Source organism: Ixodes scapularis, unplaced genomic scaffold (genome assembly GCF_016920785.2).
Source record: "Ixodes scapularis isolate PalLabHiFi unplaced genomic scaffold, ASM1692078v2 PGA_scaffold6__148_contigs__length_123643588, whole genome shotgun sequence".
Classification (NCBI taxonomy): Eukaryota; Metazoa; Arthropoda; class Arachnida; order Ixodida; family Ixodidae; genus Ixodes; species Ixodes scapularis.
In genome coordinates this window covers 33,123,698-33,131,962 of record NW_024609881.1, presented here as the reverse complement: position 1 = coordinate 33,131,962, position 8,265 = coordinate 33,123,698, and positions in this window count along the sequence as shown.

The window sequence follows — 8,265 nt, the reverse complement described above, 5'->3', positions numbered from 1 at the left end:
GTGTTTCCGAGCGTATTCTAAGGAACTGTGAACGCTTTATCATTCCTCGTGTTTATACCAAGTACGGAAAACGATTACGCTCGTTTTATGTGCCTGAACTTTTTAATGCCCTTCCTGATTCCTTCTTAGAGTTGAACTCAAAACGTCAATTAAAGAGACAGCTAAAAACAATATGCTAAACTTTTAAATACTTATTCTTGTCCCTACATTAGCTCCTTCAAGTGATTGCTAAGTACTATTTTTCTTTTTGTCGTGTTTTTGCTTTTTTGATTGACCTTGTCTTCGTAGCTCTAAGACATTCTAGATGATGTACGGTTTTCTTTATTTGTATCATTCAGTATTGTAGTGTTATAGTTGTTCTTTCAGAGTTATAGTGACCTTGTTTCTTTTTAAGAGATCCTTCTTGGTGTTCGGTTTTCTTCGCTTGTATTCTTATTTTTTCAGATTTTTTAATATATTTTTTTTTTCTTTTTTGCATTTCAAATAATTCATGGCTTTTGTTTTGTTTTCATGTGAATAGTTTTGGTATTTTCTACGCCGCTGCCGGGTCCAGTCCCACAAGCCGCTATTGGCTTTTGACGGACCCGCATTTGTATATATTGTATTTATATTTGTGCAATAAAATTATTATTATTATTATTATTATTATTATTATTATTATTATTATTATTATTATTATTATTATTATTATTTCTTAGAAGAACTGAGATCAAATCTGGCTGAATTCAGTATCGCAGAACAGTTTTGTGTACTCGGCGACATAAACATTGACACTCTAAAACCTGCAAAGACAACCGTGTGTGACTACCTCAATATTCTTTCAGAATTCGGTCTTGACTGTACTATACAGGCTCCTACCAGAGAAGAATTTTTTAATGGGCGTTTTGTTTCTGCCTGTCTTGACCACATCAATGTACGGGCCTACGGACTTATAGTTAAATCTGCTGTAATTTCGCAAAAACTTGCTGATCACTACTTCACCGCGGTTAAGTTAATTTCAAATACCCCTTCTAAATACGTTGGCCTTGAAACACGACAAATAGAAGTTATCGATCGACACTTATTCGATAAACTAATTACAGAAGCTGGTTGGCGCGCGTTCCGATTCCCGCGTCACCTGGTCTGTCGTTAACAAACTGCGAGCTGAACACAAAGCGAAACACTCTGTCGATGAGACGATTGCAAAGTATTTTCCTGGTAACCAGCATTCCACGGCTAATGCATTTAATATTCATTTCGGAAATACTTCAAGTGTCTCACGAGACAGTGACTACTGTCGCTCTGCGGTAACTTCGAAAAACGCTTCATCTGCCTTTCTACCTGAAATAACTGAGGAAAGACTATATAGTATGCTCTGTAGTTTCAAGCCTGGCTTATCTCCCGGTATTGATAATATGCGGATGGCTGATTTGCGTAGAAATTATAAGTCACTGAAGAGTCTAATTTTGAATATATTAAACGGTATTATAACATCCGGTAATATTCCTAACGATCTTAAAACAGCAATCGTCAGGCCCTTATATAAAAATGGAGACCATGGTAGAGTTGACAGTTATCGTCCCATCTCCATCCTGCCTTCATTGGCAAAGCTCTTAGAAAAACACGTTTTCTTGGTAATGACAGCTTTTTTAGATAAATATGATTTACTGTCGCCACAGCAGTACGGATTTATTGCGGGAAAGGGCACACAAGCATTGCTCGAAGATTTTTCCGACTTTCTTCATAGTGCATTCGAACACAACCTTTTCACATGTGCGCTTTTTCTGGACGTGTCTAAGGCTTTCGACTCGGTGTCCCATAAAGTTCTTTTAAGTAAACTATACAGTCTTGGTTTCAGAGGCCCCTTTTATGCATTGCTCGAGAATTTTTTGTTAAATCGCACGCAGCTCGTCCTCATATGTAACATTCATAGCGCAAAAATGCCCCTTAGGGCTGGCGTTCCTCAGGGCTCCATATTATCACCTCTTTTGTTTAACATTTATGTCAACGACCTTCCGCAGGCGATAAAGTACTGTAAAGTGTTCCAATACGCCGATGACACACTTTTGTTGTCCAGACATATGCGTTATCGTGAGGCTGTTGATTTGCTCCAATTAGATGTACTACGGGTGATGGACTGGTTTTCGGAGAATGTCATTCGGATCAATGCTAAAAAAACGCAGCTGATATGCTTTCGTAGTCCGCTAAAATCGATTCTCTTAGACAAACCCCTGTTTTTGCACGCGTCAAACTGTGTATCCTGCAAGTGTGTGCCGATCGACTATGTCAACACCACAAAATATTTAGGAATTCACTTTGATTGTGATCTATCGTGGAACTCTCACCTTTCCTACATTTTTAACAAGCTACGAGCCGTCTCCTGCACCCTCTACAACCTGCGCATATTTCTTCCGATGTCAACGAGAAAACTACTGGTGCATGGGCTCGTGTATAGCTTACTTCGGTATGGGATAACTGTTTTCGGACAATGTACGGACGAATTAGACTCTAGAGTGAACTCTTTACTTAGAGGCATTTTGCGAAGTGTAGCATATGGCTCGAGTCTACAATCATCTGATAACCTGTTTAATGACCTCTCTCTACCTACATTTCGAGCACTATTTTGGCAAACTGTAATACTCAGACACTACTGGGATAGCACTTTTAAAACCCCCAACAATGTATGTCGTGCCCTTCGAGATCCGACACCATTTAAACCGATGCGCATCAGTACACACTTTGGGAAATGCATCCGCCTATATTACGTACCTCACATTTTTAGCAGCCTTCCCTCTGCGCTAATTGATGTCACATCTCGAGGAGGTTTGAAACGCCAACTAAACGCATTCTGTTCAGAAATGAAATGATGTATTTATGTGCCGATGCTATCTTATTTTGCTCCCTTCACTTTTCGTGAACTATGTGCATTCTGCCGTATAGTGCTCTGCCTGTACATATTCCCCTCTGTCAAGTGTTCTGGCTCTCTACTTGTACATATTCCCTTTTGTCACGTGTTCTGGCTCTCTGCTTGTACATATTCCCTTTTGTCATGCGTTCCGACTCTCGGCCTTTTCTTCTTTTGATCTAGATGTGTATTGAATTTAATATTTTAGGGACTAGTCTTACAAGCCTTTATGGCTTTGATGGTCCCGTTATTGTACGTTGATATACTTAAAGCACCAGCAATAAATTATTATTATTATTATTATTATTATTATTATTATTATTATTATATTATTATTATTATTATTATTATTATTATTATGAAAACGGCACTTGTTGTACCTGTGCATAAGTCCGGTCCAAAAACAAATGTGTCGAACTACAGACCTATATCTCTTCTTTGCACATTTTCGAAGCTCCTCGAAGTGGCACTACACAAAATATTGTCATTCAATCTCAAGCGTTATCTTATCCCTAACCAACATGGATTTATGGCGGGTCGCTCGACCACAACTAATCTCGCCTGTTTTATGTCAACCGCTGCTCACGCCGTCGCTAACAGAGGCCAGCTTGATGTGATTTACTTTGACTTGAGTAAAGCGTTTGACATTGTTAATCATGAGATGTTACTGGCTAAACTGTCAAAGCTAGATATTCACAACTCATTGCTTTCATTGCTCGAAAGTTATTTGCGTGACCGGAAGTGCTTTGTTAGCTCGAATAATAATTTTTCTGCTACTTACGAGGCGACAACGGGTGTGCCTCAGGGCTCCGTTCTCGGACCTCTTCTGTTTTCAGTTTTTGTTAATGATGTTTCGACTGTGATTCGTCACTCTTCATTTCTTCAGTACGCAGATGATATTAATATGTTTATGGAGGTACGAGAAGACCGAGACTGTGTTTTGCTACAGAGAGATGTTGATGCTTTTGAAGAATGGTGCCGGGAGAATGACCTAAAGATAAATAGCTCTAAAACGAAAGTCGTGTCGTACACTCGTAAGACACATAACATTGTATTCCCATATGTTATTCAGACAGACCTTTTGGAACGTATGAACAGAATCAAAGATCTTGGCGTAGTGTTTGACAGCACCTTAATCTTCTCCAGTCATGTGGATCACATCGTGAACGCAGCTCTACGCACGCTCGGGAGTGCGTGCCGCATCACTAAAGAGTTTATTAACCCCTGCACATTTCTTATACTCTACAGTGCATTGTGTCGACCACAGCTTGAATACGCTTCTGTTGTATGGAATGGAATTTGTGCCACAAATTCCTCGAAAATAGAACGGGTTCAGAACAAGTTTCTTTCCATCTATAGACATCGTTGCTCAGCGCGCATTGTGCCCACCACTACTGATGTCCCTGTCCCTGTTCAGCGTAGCGTGGCACTACCTACCCTGCTTCGTAGGAGAGAACTTGCCGATATCTTATTTTTATACAAACTTGTCCACGCCGTCACTGATTGCACGGTATTGACGTCAAGAGTACTCTTAAAAATTCCTCTAAAAACAACAAGGCAAAATGCGTCCTTCTGCAACAGGCGTCTACTCAACCTCCACGATCCTGTGTCCAGACTTGGGCATACTTATAATTCTTCTTTTTCTGAAACACTCGACATATTTAACAATAACACGCTGCAGTTTGTAAAAACGTTAAAGGCCATCACTTAAATTTGAACTGTATGCACTAACTTGCGGCGTTCACGCCGAAATTCCCCACTTTTAATGCATTTTTTTTCTTTCTTTCTAGCAATTGGTGTTGGCGGTAGTACCATTAAGCTTATCGTGTGTTGTGACTTTGTGTTTACTTTTTATAATTTTTAAGTGTATTTTTCTAGGGCTTGTCCGTTGTTTGTGTTGTCCGTACTATTGCTTTATACCCTGTTCTGCCTTACATGTTAACACAGTGCACCTGTACCAAGACCGCAAGGTTGTTCCCGGGCACGAATAAAAACATTGATTGATTGATTGATTGATTGATTGATTGATTATGTCTCTAAGGCTGGAGACCTTGAGAAAATTGTTTAATCGCTAACCCCTTGCTGTTCCTATATGAACGATTCTCGACAACTTACTGATCTTTCTTCGCTAAGCAATTTTTTTCCACTCGTTAATAGAGCAGTAACGATAGTACATGTAAATATTAGGAGCATCAAGAAATACTGGGACGAGTTCCAAGTTGTTATTCGTAACATTAAACACATCGTAGATGTTTTTGTTCTAACTGAGATAAATATTCATGATACATACAAGGAACTATTTTCTTTGTGTGGATATCAGTCCTTTTTTTGTACACGTGACTCATCTCGCGGAGGTGGCATAGCCATTTACGTTAAAGAGAGGTGGTCTTGTGCTGAGTTGAAGTTCTCGTTCAATCACGCTGAGTACTTATCCATAAAAATGTGCGATAGCCAAATTTCAACATTGGTTCTGGCGTTTTATAGGCCTCCATCAAGCAATGTTAAATCATTTCTAGATGAGCTTGACGCAAACATCGCTAACATCGGCCAGAGTGAGATCATTTGCCTTGTGGGCGATTTCAATATTGACATACTGAAATCCACACGATCGAACGTGTGTGACTACCTTACGCTTCTTTCTAACCACGGTATTTCTCCTATTATTAACGTACCTACGAGAGAAGAGTTTACAAAGGGAAAGCTTGTTTTTTCGTGCCTCGATCATATTGACATCAGGAGTTCAGGGGCGTCTGTGAAATCTGCAGTCATCTCACAAAAGCTGGCTGATCATTATTTTGTGGCATGCCAAATAGACTGTGGTATTGCATCGGAAGAAAACAAGAAGCCTTCAAACCAGATTGCTATTATGGACAGTCACGTTTTCGACAAGTTAATATCCTCATATGATTGGGAACAGTTAGTAACCACCGCGAACTGTCAGGCTGCCTACACAAAGTTAGTTGATGCCTTTGCGCATTTTACGGAGAAGAGTATAAAAGTCATTAAGACAAAAAAACGAAGACCGCAACATCTTTGGTTGACAGCAAATATTATATCGGAAATTAAACTTAAAGATATCTTATGGACGCGTTATCGCCGGTCACCAAATTCCCAAGATATAAAATTACAATACGCAAGCCAGAGAAATCGAGTAACCGCTCTCATACGCTATGCGAAACGGAAACACTACCAACGTAAGCTCTTCGACGCACGTACTAATATTGCAAAAACCTGGTCTCTTGTAAATGAAGTAAAAGGCGGCAATACGCGAAACTCTATCGATGAGGTTATTGAAAAAAACTTTAATTCCAATATGCTTTCTGTGGCGGATAATTTCAATAGTTTTTTGCTTCAGTCTCCGGCATATCTGACGATGTAAATGTTTCGGCGGTAAATCTGGAAAAACCCTGCCCAAATTCTGCCTTTCTCCCAAACATGACTGAACAAGATCTTCATATGTTGTTGTTTAGCTTTAGGCCCCATAAGTCTCCTGGTATATATAATATTAAACTTACCGACTTGCTTCGCAATTTTAATGTCTTAAAACGTGTTCTCCTCCACATACTAAACGGAATTATAGACACCGGAGTTTTCCCCGAAAATTTCCAAAGCGCAATTGTCAGTCCTCTTTATAAAAATGGTGCACGTGACATTGTAAAAAACTATCGTCCCATATTTATTCTTCCTTGTTTGGCATTGGTTCTCGAAAAACAAATTTTTCAAAACAATGAGCGCCTTCCTTGACAAATACGATATTCTATCACCTAACCAATACGGCTTTATCGTAGGCCGCAGCACCATCTCGGCACTTGACAATATGTCTGATACTTTACACACCTCATTCGATAATAATCAGTTTACATGCGCACTCTTTCTTGATGTGTCAAAAGCGTTTGATTCTATCAATCACCAAATACTGCTGGAGAAACTTTGCAATTACGGATTTCGGGGTCCATTTTTTCCGTTGCTTCAAAACTTTCTGACTGACAGATCGCAACAAGTATTGGTTTGCAACAAAACAAGCGCCAAAGTATACCTACAGAAGGGAGTACCACAAGGCTCGGTCCTGTCCCCCTTGCTGTTTAATCTTTACGTGAACGATCTCGCCCGATCCACATCAGGATGTACAGTTTACCAATATGCAGATGACATATTGTTGCTATCTACTCATATCAGCCTGCGCTGTGCAATCAACATGCTACAAATAAATTCTACAAGAGTCATGAACTGGTTTGAAGCAAATCGAATATCTGTGAATGTGCAAAAAACAAAACTTGTCTGTTTCCGTAACCCACTCAAGCGGACATGCATAGACATACCTTTTATATTACATTCATCGTCTTGTGTCTCTTGCAGCTGTACGCCTATACCATACGTAGATACAGTAAAATACTTGGGCATTTATTTCGATAGCGATTTAACATGGAATACACACTTGGATTATTTGGCTAAGAGACTACGAAATATATCATGTTTATTATATCTCATCAAAACCTTCCTCCCAATCTCCGTCAGAAAAATGGTCGTTAATGCTACCGCGTATGGAGCTCTGCGATACGGAATTACAATCTTCGCAAACTGTTCAGCTCTTTGGAGAACAAAAATAGATGCCATTCTTAAGAGCATCGCCAAAAACGTTGCCTATGATCCCAAATTAATACAGGATGGTGACGTATTCGCATCAGTGGGCCTACCGCGTTTTCCTCCTCTTTTTCAACGATGTGTCATCCTAAAGCATTATTGGAATAGCCCGTTTAAAACGCCTCATTTTGTTCAGCGCTCTATAAGAAATAGTGAACGCTTTATAATTCCTCGAATATACACCAACTACGGAAAGAGTCTACGTTCATTTTACGTGCCTGACATCTTCAACAAATTACCAGACGTTTTTAATCAACTCGATTCTCTACGATCTTTAAAAAAGCACCTGAAAAAAATGTGCTAGAATACATGTATGCATTTTTTTTTTGCGAATAACATTTTGAACTCTTTGGACCTTTCTTCAGTTGGTGCTGAATCCACATAGGCATTTGTTTGTGTCTTTATCCGTGTCTATGCTGTGAGTACTGTATATTTGTGTATCCGTGAACGCATCTGTAGATCTAAATTTGTGTATATATATATGCCTCTGTGCATCTTTGTGTGATATATGCCTGTATACACATATCCGTTTTTTTTTTTTGCAAACATTTACTTTTTTTGTTACTTTTTGAAAGTGTACATTGATTTATCCATGTGTTTAAATATTACTTTGTCATGAAGGATGGTATAGTGTAGTTATAGCAATCATCTCTGTGCTTCTTATTTTGCCATTTGTGAATTATTTAAAATATCTATACTGACTGCCATTTGTGAACTATTTCAAATATCGATACTGACTG